Source organism: Oreochromis niloticus, linkage group LG19, assembly GCF_001858045.2.
Source record: "Oreochromis niloticus isolate F11D_XX linkage group LG19, O_niloticus_UMD_NMBU, whole genome shotgun sequence".
In the NCBI taxonomy this organism is placed as follows: Eukaryota; Metazoa; Chordata; class Actinopteri; order Cichliformes; family Cichlidae; genus Oreochromis; species Oreochromis niloticus.
In genome coordinates this window covers 26,650,551-26,666,750 of record NC_031983.2, presented here as the reverse complement: position 1 = coordinate 26,666,750, position 16,200 = coordinate 26,650,551, and positions in this window count along the sequence as shown.

The window sequence follows — 16,200 nt, the reverse complement described above, 5'->3', positions numbered from 1 at the left end:
ACCAAAGAATTTGCCTCCATAAAAAGGCGGCATTCATGGTCTCCAGAAGATCTACCAAAGATCTTCTCCGGTGGTGCAAGTTTTCACTTGCGTCTTAGCATTTCCTGGTTAGATTTCAGTGAAATGTCTTAAAGAATGGCCTCAGTCAATGTTCAGACTCTCAGTCTGACTGAAATGCTGTAGGCCTCAGGAGGTAGAGCAGGTCACCTGCTGATCGGAAGGTTAGTGGTTCAATTCCTGGCTCCTCTAGTCTACATGGGCAAGATGGGCAAGATACAAATCCCCAGTTGCTCTCCAATGCATCCATCGGAGTCTGAATGTAGTTAGGAAGCACTAATTATAGAAGAAAGTGCTTGGATGATTGAATGTGATTGGGTGAATGTCGCATGTTGTATAGAGCGCTTTGAGTACTCCGGGAGAGTAGAAAAGCCCTATTTTAGAATCAGTCCATTTATGAGAGCCGTGCATGAGCTACAAAAAACAAATAATTCAAGTTGTTGCTGCTAAAGGTGTTACTGATCTACTGAATGAAGGGTGTTTTTTTTTTTTTATCAAAGGACTGTATGTAATGTAAAATTACTTAATTATTAAATTTAGATAAGCTGTATTTAATTTTCAACCATTTATGGTTTTTAGATAACCACTGAAGCAATTTTTAGCTAACCTATTAAAATCATTTATCTTTAACTGACAGTTTACTAATTCTAATTACTTGATTCATCCATTACTTTTAGCTATTTCAACGATTTTATCAAATCCCATTTTCCCATTTTCTCTTATTCCTTTATTCTCTCATACATGTGACTGGAAGTCATTATTTCACATGATGCATCATACGCTGTTAAATTATTTTCTTTCCAAACTCTTTGTACATTTTCGTATAACACTCAAAATTTGGACAAATCATATTAAAAGAAAAACATTGTTCCAACTACTGTGTGTTTGTATGTGCAAATGCCACACTTATACTTTTGTCTCCATACTAACACAATTCTGTCTCTGTCCCTTCTCCAACCCCCCCATGCCTAAGGCAAAGACGAGGACTTACCAAATACCACACACATCCACGCACGCATAAACACAGACACATGAATATCGCCGGGCGAGTGCTGAGGAGAGGGGAGCCGTCATTTGTCAACAAGGAACTTTGGCAGCTCACAGTTGCCATGGGAACTGTCTGTTGCCGAGGACTGGTTTTGCATCACAAGGTCCTCAAATTGGCTCCAAAGCCTCGGAGGTCCCACCCCTCCTCCACCCGGCTCACCTCCGTCTCTCAGAGCTTCAAACATATTGTCAGGTTTTTCTTTTCTCCTCCGGTTTCTTTTTTCTTCTTGCTCTGCCGTCTGCTGCATTTCAATCCACAGTCAAGTTTTCACGATAGATAGATAAATAGATAGATAGATAGATAGATAGATAGATAGATAGATAGATAGATAGATCTTACATATGAGGGATCCCTTTAAACCAACAACCACAATACACAGTTTAAAATAACAAGGACTACAGCAGTGATTTGCCCTCTGCTAGTGGTTACAGATTGTTATGCCTGAATTTTCATCCATGTCACCGCAGCTCAAGCCCAACAAGTCGATCCCCGTAGGATCAATTTGATTCAGCTTACATAACAACCACAGTTCTCTGGCTGTTGTTGATGTTTCTGGGTCTCTCCCTCCAGCATAATGTGCCTGCATTTCAGGGCTCTAAGAAGCTGTTGGTGTTTGATAAACACTTGTAATGTGTAGGATTGTCCTCAATCCTGGACTGTGAAGCATGTCCCCTTCACCACCCCAGTGGATATTTCACAGTGCCAAGACAAAGTTTGCGAGACGGAAGATGAAAGAATGGTTTCATTGAGTAGGAAACCTGACTTTGGAGATAGCTGGTTTCAGCTAACCATGTTTTTCTCAGTGTTGTTCTGAATGGGGGAAACAAAGCTGATGCATGATAACACAGACTGGTGACAAAAGCTGTTCAGTGACACTGATTGGCTTACAAGGATGCTTGAGATCTAATTAGCCTGTTTGAGTAGATTAAAGACTGTTTTGTTGCTTTGTAAATGATCGTGCTTATTTGTTTAGATCTGGTTTAAAGAAAAGAAGAAACAAAACACTAGACAATAAATTTTTATTTTCACATTACAAGTTTGCTGAGCTCCTCAAAAGGTCCTCAGTGACTAATGTCACTAACTTTCAAAAACTGCAGTTCCTCTAATGACCACTTGGGGCTGGCTTCAGAAGCAAGTCAATCCACATGTTGTTGCATGTTAAAAGCCCCAACTGTAGAGCAGAAATGAACATTTTACAGGTTGGTAAAAAATATTGTTTTGATTTCTATTGCTAATTTCTGTAATTTTATCTAACGTGCCCCTTAAGGCTTAACATTATGTATAATTGGATGCAAGGCCTAATTACTCTTTATCATGCTGCTGTAACACAAATATTTCCCTTGTGGGATCAATAAAGTATCCATCTATGGCCTTTTTGTGTGATCTGTAGCTGTCTTGTGGACATAAGAGCTGCCCATTTGGTTTTCCAGTAGCGACTCTGCGCTATAAGATCTTTAACTAATTTTATATTTGACCCAAGTTAACATCACTTTCAATATTACACAGAAACACCTTGCTTTCCAACTACAAGGAGCATTGCAGTGGCCGAAACGGAAACTAAAAGGTTCCCGAACAGCCCATAAACCAGCTGTCTCATCAGGGTGACTCTGCAGAATGGGCCTGTAAAATCAAAATCCTTACCTGACCTAAAATCAAAAGATTACCTGTTTAAGATTGTCTGATCATGTCACGGTCCAGGGTCATTTGACACATTGTTTTGAGTTTTCTTATGTTTTGATGTTTATTGTTTATGTTTTAGTCTCATTTAGTTATCTTAAGCTCATTTCTATTTTGCCTAGGTTGCCTTTATAGGTCATTGTTTATTAGATTCCCCTTGTGTTTTTGCCCCCTTGTTTAAGTCCCCCTCGCCCTTCATGTGTTTCAGTAATGTCTTTGTCTCCTGTCTCCTCCTCTTGTTTACATGTTTCCCTCCTTGTGTTTTGTTCGCTCTCCCATTTGTCATGTGTAATCTCCTTGTCCAATTAAGTTCCCTTGTGTCTCTGTCCCAAGTCCCTCTCTGTGTTTATGTGCATATGTCCCTTTTCTGTTCCCATGTTCCCCTCATGTTCATTCCTTATCTCCTGCCTATCATGTTTATCCATGTTCCCATGTTCCCTCGCTCCCTCTCTCTCTCACGGCAAGCTTGCGAGTCCCAGGTTATGTCTCTCCATGTTTCCTGTTTTATTTTGAAGGCCTTGTGCTCCATGTTCAGTGTGTTTAGTGTTGCTTCCCCTGTGGCGTCATGTTCATTTTTATCAGCGGTTTCCCCATGTGTTTCCACTTCCCCTGATCACCTCCACTTGCTCCAAGCCAGTGTGTCAAAATGAAGCTCTTTCTGCTTGAAATGTATTTTTGTGAAGTGGATAAAGTTACAAAACTGGTGAGCGGTCCTGGTGTTGAGGAAAGACCGTGCTGGTGTGGCCAAAAAACACCTTTAACTGTAAACCTGTCAGCTGAAAGCTGCGAAGACGTGACTGGAGACTCGACAGTTATCCTCAACAGGAAATAGATGCCAGTTTGACATTTGTGAAGTTGGAGATTTGTGGCGAAAGCACACAGTACAACTGGTCAGAACAAGATGCTGAGGGAAAACACAGCAGCTGTATCCACCTGGATGTGCTTAAGAAGATGATCTTGAACACGTGATCAGCCAGATCCAAATTAAGGTAAGGCTTTTTCTTTTTCATGGGCCAGTTGGCAGTTTCAGTCATGAGTGGGTATGGATTCACAAGTCTGATTCAGACTGGTTCCAGGTCAAAACTGGTTCCTTCAACTTGGCTGTATAAGCAAGTAGCAGTAGACTAAACACTGCAGAGTATTTCCACACACATTTCAATCGTCCCTTGTCACACAACATAACAGAGCGAAAAGGAGCACAAATATCAGACTCTAAATAAAAGTTAATGTGGCTAATGTCACCAAATAAAGAAGTTAACAGGAGTTTCCACTTGGCTGCGTAAAGGGAATGAATGGATAAAGTGGATGATGCCAGCTTGTCTCTTTTGTTTGCTGAATGTGCTGCTTTCAGTGACAGAACAGAACTGTCATTTAAGGTCTCGCATATTAAACGTGACATTAATTGCATTAACGACAGTTCATTAGTAACCTTTGCGATGCTTCAGCATTCAGACTCTGGCATTTAATTTCTTCTCTCGTTGGTCTTTAATCGCTCTTAAAAGTGTTTCTCTGACACTGCAGCAGGAGACTGAGAGTCAGCCGCTCTTGTACTGTGAAGCAGTATAAGCTTCGGGCATCCAGCTGCGAGTAGCAATATGAAGGGAGGAGGGCAGTGTGAAAGGCCACACCCTGTCTGAAGACTGATACCTTTGGCAGTAATTCAAGTTTCCTTGTTGAGGCCCTGAATCACTCTTCTTGTTTCAGCATGTAGCAGCAATGAGGTCTGACGGACCTGAGAGGAAGAATGAGGTTAAATGTTGGAGGAGGGGAAAGATGGCCCGAGAGCATCCACAACATGTCCTCCTTTAACCTTGTTCTATATATGTTCTGCCGCATTCCCCATTTTTCCACCACGCTAACTGTACAACCCCTGAGATCAGCTGTTAAGCTACACATCTCTCCACCCCGGCCCACCGTCCTATTTCCTCAGGTCATGTCCTTTACTGTTCTGCACCACGGCTGCTTTGAACTGTCTGGAAAATATATATGGCATCATGAAGGGCGAGGATGGGGCGACAGAAATATTATGTACTGGGGCCGCTAGCTTTGATGTAACCTTTTAATCTTGCTTGTACCAGCCATTTTCACTCTTTACATCTGAATTTCAAATGCCAACCTTTTTTTTTTTTCTTTCTTCTCCTCTTCTCGGCTGCATTTGTCACACGGAGAAAGGCAGGTCATCTGTGCTTGATTTAATGCCGTTCTCTTGGTCTCTGGACTTGTTGTCTCTGACCCCAAGCACGATTTTACTGGCACTGTTTTGAAAGCGCATGTGAGGGGTGCAACTGAGCTGAAAGGGGTCAGCGGGTCATTTGAGCGCACACACTGGTCAGTGGTCAAATTCAAATAAGTATTAAACACTTCCCTTTACCACCAGTCATTGTCACATGATTGTTAAGGGCCACAGCACAGTGGAACATGCCTACAGCTGCAGGAAAGTTTATTGGCCATTAAAATACCACGAGTGGCCACTAGGACAAATATTTCCATGGTAACCTTCTGTTTCAGTAACTATCAAATGGAAAACTGAAGCCATCAAATGATTATTTGTTGAACTTGACTTAGTGTGTCTTGTTATAATAATAATAAAAAAAAAATTCTCACTGGGGTTTAAAGAGTGTTGTATGTGCGAGAGGGATCCAAGCAATGGTGCCAGAAATTCATGCGCAAAACATGAAACACCTCTGAAAGCCCCCGCTCGAACATCTTGAACCGCTCAGTTTTATTTACAGCTGATATATCCATAAAAAGTCTTTTTCACATGCGATCAGAAAATTTCACAGAGGTTCATCACTGTCACCACTCACTGTATCCATACACGTGTAAATAAAGACTTAGAACTTTCCCTGTGCCAGCATTCATCAAGGCAAAAACATGACTCAGACTGCCCTCTGAGTCATTTCTACAGCTCTTCTTAACCTCAAATACCCTGAAACTCCAGACTCTAATTGGCACTCGAACTAAATTCTTATTAGTTGGTTTCTTTGTCTCCTGTGTTTCTGTGGTTTAGTGCAGAATTATGGTTCCCAGTGTAACCAATTAAAATGCAGAAAAACAAGAGAGAGAGCGCATAGAGATGGGTCAAAAGTACATTGCTGAACTATATAACATATCATTACAGTGAGCGTGCAGTGATTCTTGGGTGGGCACTCAGAATACTGATGCGCGAAGTGGTTTTCACAGCAAGTTACAACAGCTATTCCTACCTCGCATTTAATTTCCAGTTATGCCCAAGCCATCTTTTAAACTAACACAGGCACAATTATCACTCTCGTTCTTAGCGAGCGATACGTAAACCAGTGCCTGTGCATCCATTTAGAAAAAGGAAAAGCAAACAGCATTTTTAAAGTTTTTTTTTTTTTAAAAAGCACCAATTTGATTTACCAATGGTTTTATGAAATGCACCAGCCAAACTGATGTACAGAGTAGGGAGCTTTTTTGACAACATCCTCTTCAAATTCACTGCAAATGCAGTTTGGTTAAATTTCTTGTCATGCTTTGAATTTCAAATACAAGGGACTCGTCTCGCAGTGCCATCGGGACTCGGAGTATGTTCCCTCAGTTGTTGCCAACTCAACGAATCGGCATGCAGTCCAAACAAACTGACCAGATTTATGAAAAAAGTAGACGGTTTGAACTGCAATGTAAAACTGGTGCTAGCAGAAAGACTGTCATGAGTCCCACGTGAAACATTTCCTAGCTTCAAAGTAACCACGCACATTAAGTTTAGCTTCAGCACTGCACAGACAACAATGCTTTGTGAATGGGTGAAAGACAAATAACGCTTGAGCTATTTAATTATTCTGCTCACTAACAAGCTAGGTAAGTGTCACATCACAGTCAATAATAAGCTAGCTTTAGCATTTTAATAATACAGCACGGTAAATTGACTTCCTTTAAAGAATATATTTTAACTAAGGAATGCTATCACCATCCTTTTAGGGGTGGCAAGACTGATATATTGTGGTATCTATACTATTTGCACAAATAGGTATGTACACTTTTATGCAGTGACTCATAAAACTGTTAATGGTTAACTTAAGCTTAAATTCTTGGTGTTGTGGTGGTTGTTTCAGCTAGACTTTGATTCTTGTGGATGTGTGATGGTTTCTAGTGTTTTTTGTGGCCAAGAAAGGTGTAAAGGCTTAGCTATTAACAGGCCACCGTGACTGAGACTCATGTAGCAATTAATGACTCACAGTCAGTGTTCCTGTCTGGGGCTGTTATCCAAATGTTAATAAAACCCGTGTTCCTGTAGCTGTGACAATGTGACAAAAATTTAAAATTTAAATCCCTCAGTGACAATTCCTGAGTAACTTTATTTCAAAGTTATTGCAAAACTAAATAAAACTAAACAGACAATAAGACTTTGACAGAGTCTACGTGCAGCTTAGAAGCCCAAAACTGGAAGACATGAACCTGTTAAATAACATGTTAGCATTCCCTTTGTAAGCTCAAACCATCACTATGTGGACAGTCTCACTGAGCTGCTAGCATGGCTGAGTCTTAGAGCCTTCATTATCCTCTGGACAGTAACTGTTAAATAGACTGCTACTGATATAACACTTCTCAATTTAAGCAGTAAAAGCATTTTCTTACCACAAGTCTCATTCACACAGATTCATGCCAAAGTTTTTACCTAACATTCTCTCTCTCTCTCTCACTCACTCACTCACTCACTCATTCTCTCTCTCTCTCTCACACTCACTCACTCACTCACTCACTCACTCATTCTCTCTCTCTCTCTCTCTCTCTCACTCACTCACTCACTCACTCACTCACTCATATTCTCTCTCTCTCTCTCTCTCATGAATGCGGGGGGGGGCAACTCTTGCGCACAAATATTTCAACATGCAGACAAAGTGAGCCAGTGATCAAAACATGCGCTTGTGGACATGGAAAGTATAATGGAGGCCTTAGTCCTATCAATTAACTAGGCTACAGTAGTTATATTGAAATACAGTGTTGGACTTTGGTATTGTCAGTTTCATTTTTCTCAGGCAAACATCAGTATTTCCTAGTTTTTCACTAAATTCTCTAAAAATGTCATTCAAAGCTTGACCACTAAAGGATTTAACAGTCCTGTAGGCACACATGACTTGTTATATTTTAATAGAAAACTCTGAGATTAGCACATGAGCATTAATTGACTTTATGCAGGGTTCACTTCTCCCGCTCCATATTGTTTAAAGGCTTATATGCAGATGTTACTTTAATTCTTCCTTAACATTTAAACCACATGGAAACTTCAAGCATCTCCAGGAGTAACGTGTGTGTGTGTGTGTGTGTGTGTGTGTTCTGTACACCACTGGGAAAACTCACCAGGTGGCTTTAGTTAGGAGAATGGCTGTAGTTTCACTGGTGTGTAGAAATGTATACGCCCCCCCCCAACCCCGTCTAAGTCAAACATTTCGCCGCTCTCTTTGGGGCCCTCAAAGCCTCCAAACAATAGACGTAGTGTACTCGAGACTGTCACTGAAATGACCACTGCGAGAGCTTGCCTGTGTTAGCCTGCTTTGTCCCCATGTTAAAGTGACATCTGTACGTTCATTTCCATGTGCATTCAGGTTCGTTTGACAGTGTGTGCGCACACTTTTTGCTATTTCTCAGTGAACTAAAGAGGCATTCTTTGAGCAGTGGGCGGCCCAGAGGAAGCACAGGGGCTTTCAGATGGTATGGCAAGGTTGCTGTTTAACTTGGACTGCCTGGCTGTTATTTCTGTCTAACCTGTGGCAAGCTGGCAACACTCTCTGAAAGGAACCTGGAGGACTACCGGGAGGAAAATGAAGTGTAGGGTATGAATGGGAAGCGGCGAGATACAGACAGAAAGAGACGGAGACCTCACACACCAGAAAGTTAAACCAGAGTTTAACCAAAGGGGAAAAAAACAAACCGAATCAACGGGGTGTTAAAAAGAGGCCGGCGAGTCATAGCTGTTATGACTGCACCTCTGTGTGTGTGTAACGTGTTAATGTTAATGTGTTTCTACGGGAGTACCAGTGTGAACATAAAAGGGCTGCCTGCGTGTGTGTGTAAGTATTAATGATGGTGATATAGCTTCACAGTAAGGCCACAGCAGTGTTTACTGAGCTATAAGTGGACACACAAGCTACAGTCGGGAGATCTGACTGCTGCACACACACAAATATATGAGCGAATAGCCAAACAGAGTATGATTCCATAGAAAAATATAATCTAACCAGCCAACATGTTAACATCAATTATATCTTGACTAACTATATACAAAGTGTCAAAGTCCAGAGGCTCTTATGAATAAATTGTAGCCTGATTTCATGGAAAAACATGAAATGGTACTGAAAGTACAATGTTTATGTTCATGAACAAGTTTACAAATTATCCTGTCGCCTTTCTTTTGTTAAAGATGGCAAGATTTTAAAACAAATGTATGTTGATATGAAGTATATTTTGTGCCTGTCAACCAAAGATGATAATAATAAAAAAAAATGGAGCTTTCTAAAAGTGACAGCTTTTGTATTTTAATCCAAATCATCTTGGGTTCACCCTAACCACGTATCATTGTTGTCTCAACATAGCTGGGAATTCATTAGAACACCAATACAAAAGAAAGTGTATCAGTTCAATGTGGTCTCTTGTGTGGACACGATGAGTTACACCATTACGAACCCCTCCATCCACCAAATATAGTCTTATACTATTAGTCCTGGAAAACCTTAAATGGCATAACCAAGTAAGCTGTCAAACAAATCTGTTTAAAGAAACAGATCTCATGGTTTATAATGGAGGATCTGACTGAATCACAGCAATAGAACATTGCTGTTTAAATTTCCCAGCCTTGATAAATACACAATATTATTACATACGACCAGATTTAAGCACGGTGACAGACTGGTGACCTGTTCAGGGTGTACCCTGCCTCTCGTCCTATAGCAGCTACGATAGACTGTAGCCCACCCGGCAACTCTGAATTGGATAAATGGAAGAAAATGGATAGATGGATGGACAGGGTTTAAATGCACATTTGTGTTGGACTTTTTTTTTAATTAACAGAACAAAGAGAGATGGGACTTTGCACACAAATTAAGTTAAGAAAGTGTTTGAAGACGCTGGTTTCAGCTTCTTCTGCCAACTTCTTTTTGCATTTGACCTGAGCTTGTACCCAGAGTCTTGTGGTTCACATGTAATTAGGTGGATGCCAAAAAAAAACCAAACTAAAGATATATTTTAAAAAATATATATATTTGCTTTGGTTGCATGTTTACGATCATGTCTTCCTATAGTTTTCTTTCTTTGTGTCTTTGTTTTGAAGCATTTGGCTGAATCTGAGCAGAATGCACTTGTATAGATCTGCGGTCATCCTGCTTCTGCTGTCAACAGTGAAATTACCAATAAATACCAGTTTTCAAGTTCCAGTGGCACCCATGCATCTCAGCCATAACAGAAGCACCACCATGTTTGTCTTTGCATCATAAGCTGTGCCTCTTTTCTCCATCTTTATTCTTTCCATCATCACTCTACTGTTTTCTTTTTGGATTTTTTTTTCCTGTGCTCTGCAGCCTGCAGCCTCTGTTTTCTTGGCTTACCGGGGATTTGCATTTTGTGGTGAACCCTTTGAGGTTCTGATCATAAAATCTTCTCCTCATTGTTGAAAACATTTACCTCCAATCTGGAGAGCATTCTGGACTTGCTGTGCAGTCATGAAGATTGTTTTTCTTCACAAGGCAAATGATTTTCTCTACATCAACAACACTTTTTCTCATTTTTCTGTGTGCGCATGCACTGACAAACTGACAGCCTTTGATATCACTCCTCACTTGCATGCTCTTTACTCCATGAACTGACAGCACGTGGCAGAAAATGCGTTCACTGACAGAAAACACCAGCTCAGTCTAAGCAGAAAAGGTATGAGCTCGACCAAATGGCTCAAGGCCACAAACAGTTCAAGCTTATTTGATAGCTTTGTAAATTTAACTACTGCGGGAGGGAGGAGGGCATAGACCTTTGCCTTTTGACTCCATTTTACTACAAGAAGCAGACTAACTGTAGTAAAATAATTAGAGCTGAGTTTCTTTGTAATGAAAGTAGACTGATTAAATAATGTAAAGCAATAATAGCTAATTTTTCTCATCGTCTGAGCTTCGTTCAAGTTTGGCCATCATTTTTATAGGTTATTATTTAGCAACAAAGTATTCAGTTACAATTGAACTTTTTCAGTTTGGGTACTCTACTGATACGTGTTGGTTAATATCACAAAGTATAGAGTGGTGAATAAAAAATGAAATCATAAGCTCTGAAAACTGCAGTTCCTCTAACAGCCACTTGGGGCATGCTCCAAAAGAGAGTCAATCCCAACAGACTTCCATGTTTTAATGCCATCAGACATGTTTACTGCCTGCTACAAAACAGTTTTGTTCAATATCAAAGAGTCTATATGGGAGGATTTAGTTTATAACTCATCTAAATTTTAGTAGGGTTTAAATTTATAATTGATATGTGGATGTTGACATGCTTCATTTGATGGAATTGGATTTGAAGATGATGTTTTGTGGTTTTGGTTCCTCCAATATTCTCTAACGATATTCAAAATTATACAACCAGTGGCTGCAAAAGAAAAGTGTGTTTTTCCTGGCAGGCTAACAATGATTCATGGCAATTTTTGAAAATCGCTGCACCAAAAACCTCATAGTCATTGCTTTATCTGCAAATGCATCCGAACTAACATGCCAAGCGGTTGTTCAACTTAAATAATTCCAAAGCGAACTGCAATGTAGAAGGCTAACCTTCAGAGTAAAAGTTGTGCTTCAGCACAGTCATGCCAACATGATTCATTCATGAAGCACAACTTCTTGCTTTGAAAGCAAAACCTCTCCATGTCTGGTTTGTGTTGCATTTTTCACAACTTCACTACAGCTCATAGAGTAGCTGGACTACAATCAACCTCCTGCTACCAGTCAGGGAATACTAATATTTCCACTCACAACTGATACTTCCCAGATGACTGTAAATTGGTCTGTAGGCTTGTGTGCCTTGATCCTACATTATCACCATGAGTATTATACATCGCAAATGGCAGTCATGTTAACATCACATGATTAGTAGTCACATGATTAGGACTGGAATTCCTTTTGCAGCCGCTGTATCTGCCCCCTGGTGGCCATCAAAAAGAATGTAGGCTTAAGGTGATTATAATAACAAAATATATTTTATTAAAGCGCTTGGAGCATAGTGTAGGTATTAAAGTGCTGTGCTGCATTGGTTTGAATCATATCAATCTAATCAACTCCAATTTGTTCTTGTAAATGGAGTCTTCTTCACCTCTGAGGTTAATTATGGAGTTCCACACGGTTCCGTGCTTGGACCCATTCCGTTTACATTATACATGCTTCCCTAGGCAGTATCATTAGAAGACATAGTATATATTTTCACTGCTATGCAGATTATCCCAACTTTATCTATCAATGAAGCCAAATAGCACACCAATTCATTAAACTGCAGTTTTTCCTTCCTACTGTCGCCAAAGCTCTTGCTCATAGGGGTCATTTGATTGTTGGGGTTTTTCTGTTTTCTCTGCATTATTGTAGGATCTTTACCTTACAATATAAGGCACCTTGAGGCAACTGTTGTTGTGATTTGGCGCTATATATTATTGAAATTGAATTATTAGTTGGTTTTCATTTTAAAAACCTGGAAGCTACGTCTGTCTTTTGTCTAGAATTATGTCTCAGTTTGGAGATGCAGATCTTATAGTTAACAAGTAGTTTTATGCAAGAGTACAGCCAGACTCTTTCACCTTAAGTTGATATCTATGCAACACAACACACAGACATCTTGGACCTAATGTCATAGCTGTTGTTTCTTCATGTTATTTTAATACTTTTAGTTTGAAGGTTTTAAAATTGTTTCCAAACAAGACCTTTAACAAGGAGGCCCTTTAAAGACAGGACTACATTCAGCTTTTATGTACAGCCAAAGGACAAAAAAAATATGTAGCTGACCTAATACAGCAACTAAAAAAATAACCTCACCATTAGATGTAGACACACTTATTTCACTTAAGTTCCTGTTACATAAGCAGAAAAATATGAGAACACATTTTACTCAGAGCAAGAAAAAAACCCAGTGCACCTACAAATCCGTCTCAGTGTTTACTCAAACATTCCCTCAAGGATTGATTACATCTTGAATTGGTTTGGTCCACATGCAATCCTTTTCTAATAAATAAACCATATTGATTTTCCTATGTGTTCATCTGTGGGTGGGTGTGCTTGTTTTATTTGTTTAGGTCCCCGAAAAAACACAAGCGTTGTCCAGCAGTGGGCCCCCAGCCAGTGTGTTTCCTTCACTCGCCAGGGTTTATTGTTCCTTGGGCTCTCTCTGCTCGGCAGGAGGATGTTGTCTGTTTCTTGATTCTCTTACCGACCTCTCTCTCTGTCTCACTTACACACACACACACACACACACACACACACACACACACACACACACACACACACACACACTATTCATGTGGGAAAGAATGGGCCCAGTCTGGATTAAACTATTCCCCTGCGTAACACTAGACAAGGCATTCAATATCTCCAACCTTCTCTGTCCAAACAGTGACTTGGCACAGGCTGAGTGGAGGGCTGGAAAATCCCAGAGCTGCTGTAGAGTTTTTGGTGTGACCCACTCTTTTATTATAACGACTCCATAAATGCTTACAGACCCTTAACTTGGCCCGTCCCCACGAGTGATTTCAAGAAACCCATGAGGCACAAATTCAAACACATTATGTACACATGACACATCAAAGTAAGCACACATACATGCATAAAAAATAAACTCCTGTGTCAAAGGTGAATTTACAGAAAACACAGTTTATATATTCTTTAACTTCATATTGGACATTCCAGCGGCAGCAGCTGGGGAAAAGACAGCTGGGACTTTTTAGTATTGCTGCTCTGCTTACACACACACACACACACACACACACACACACACACACACACACACACACACACACACACACACACACACACACACACACACACACGAGGACTGAGAAACTGAAAATTGAGAGCTAGTAAGAAGGAATCACATGACACGCATACTAAAACATGATTTCTCATGCACACTGGAAAGCAAACGATCGGTAAAGATGTGAGGGGAAAGAAAGCAGTTCAACAAATTTATAGAAAGCCATTAAGCTCGATAGATTTATCTTATTTTATTTTACTCTAACGGGCGCTGCTTCTCCTGTTGAGGCTAATAGAGGCCATCAAAGCACTCAGATGTCCTCACCTCACTCTACCATTTCAAGGCACTTAACTTGTGCTCTGGCCAGCTTTGGAAGCTCAGTTAGGAATTTATCCCCCCCCCCCTTTTCCCTCCCTTCCCCCTGTTTCTTACATCTGGAAAATCATAATCTGGCAGCTTACATTGGAAGCAACTAAAGCCAGTTAGATATTGTCTGACTTTTCCCTCCCTTTCCTTTCTCGGCTTTTTTTTCTTTCAGCACCTCGAGGTTCGTTTTTTTTCCTCTCTCACTTAAGCAGTTTTTCCTCTTTACATGCTTTCGTTGTCCTTCTCAGTTTTCTCTTGAAGTTTTTCCTGAAAGGTGTTTTTGGCAAAGGTGTGAAAGTGAACTAGAAACTTGGTTCTCACCTTCCTTTTATTATTTTTTTTTTACCGTGTGCTTTTCTATTTTAAGAAAGTCCCAAATGTTTGATGTTCGTGCACACCTATCACTTCATCTGCTATGTTAACAGTATCGGCTGCTTTTGCTTTGCTCTTCAGTCCACCTCATCTCATCCAGCGTTCTGAGATGAGCTGAGAAAGTGCAAACCAGATGAGCAGGCATTTCGGTGCAGAATGTCAGAAGCAAAAGAAATTGCCAAGATCATTAATGCTATTATGGTATTACATAACACAAGTGTTGCATTTGATCATAATTTGGTATCTTGCAACATTTTTATATTACAAAAGTGACATCACCCAATGGTTTTGGGTGAAGCTTAGCAGGCGTAATTGACTCCGGTTGCTTGTGTTGGACACCTGCCAAAATGGCAACCACACCCCTTATTCTAGTATGAAGGAGGATAATTTATTAAAAAAACAAAAAAAACAACAAAAACCCCCTAAATTAATAAGGAGAAGAAAACCATCCATAGAGGTCAAAACCATTTGCTGTAACGGTGTTTAAATATGCACTTCAGGGCTGTATAATGTATTTTAACTCTGCAGCCTGTGGGGAATCCCTTTGGTCTCAAGTGGCACCGTTACCAAGTGGGGCCTTGAACAACATAGCAAAACACACACACACCACACATGGACACTGCAGTAACATTGGAGAATGACAAAAATTCAATGTATTTTGACATAACAGTGACTTTTTATCAAAGCTGGGGAAATGTTATTCTATTATGTTGTTAAAGTTTAGATTTATATAAAAATGTTACATTAAATGGGGGTTGGATAAATATGCAGTCCCAAGAGAATTTTGTGTGTAGGGTCAGTTGTTATTTGAAAACCATTTGAAATCTCTCTAATGTGCAAAGCTCTCATTACAAGCAGAAGCCATTTTCATTTAACACTACTTTGTTTACTATATAAATTTATGCACTTGATGTTAGATTTGGAGCTTTAGTTTTATTCTATACAGCATGATTTAAAATAGTTTTTGCAGGTACTGCACACTCATAAAAAATACTTCAGTCTATATATTTTAAATGCTTTATTTTTCTTGGGTAACTCTTAAAACTTGCTTTAAATATAAAGCTAGCTCAGGCGTGTTAGCTTACCTTAGCACAAAGACTAGGGACAGGGAGTTTGTTATTTTTGGCTCTCTCTGCATCTCATTGTATCTTATACCTTTTAATGTGTCTGATAAACAAAAGTTTAAGAACCGTTTCCCAAATAGCAAAATGAAAGAAATCAAAGAAAGATTTAAATAACGATAACAAGAAATGGAGAACAAAGAGCTAATTGGATTTTTACTGGCTACGAAGCAAAGGTGGAGGGATGTTATTAGCAATTAGCATTAGCACATGAGCAATGTACAAACAACGTGTTAGCATTTATTGCCCCCCCACCAAGTTCTGACATTATTGGTAAATGTTTTGCTATGTTCATTAGCTAACAGCAAATTTTTACTATTTGTGGTACACATAGTACTTTTTTCCCTTTTAAAAGTTATTTATGGTATGTTTAAGTAGCTAAAAGATATTAAAAAGCTTTCTGTGGAACTGATTCCATACAAACCGCAATAACTGCAGCTTTAAATATACTTGTATTATAACAATAGATTATTAAATTCATTGAATAGGAGAAGTGTGTTCTAAAAACATGTGAGTAAATGAAGAGTTGCAGTATGAAATATTAAAGCAAATGTGCCGGGTTATGTTCAGTATGTTTTCATAATCTGCCACATTTGATCTGGAAGCTGTCACAGAAAGTAAAAA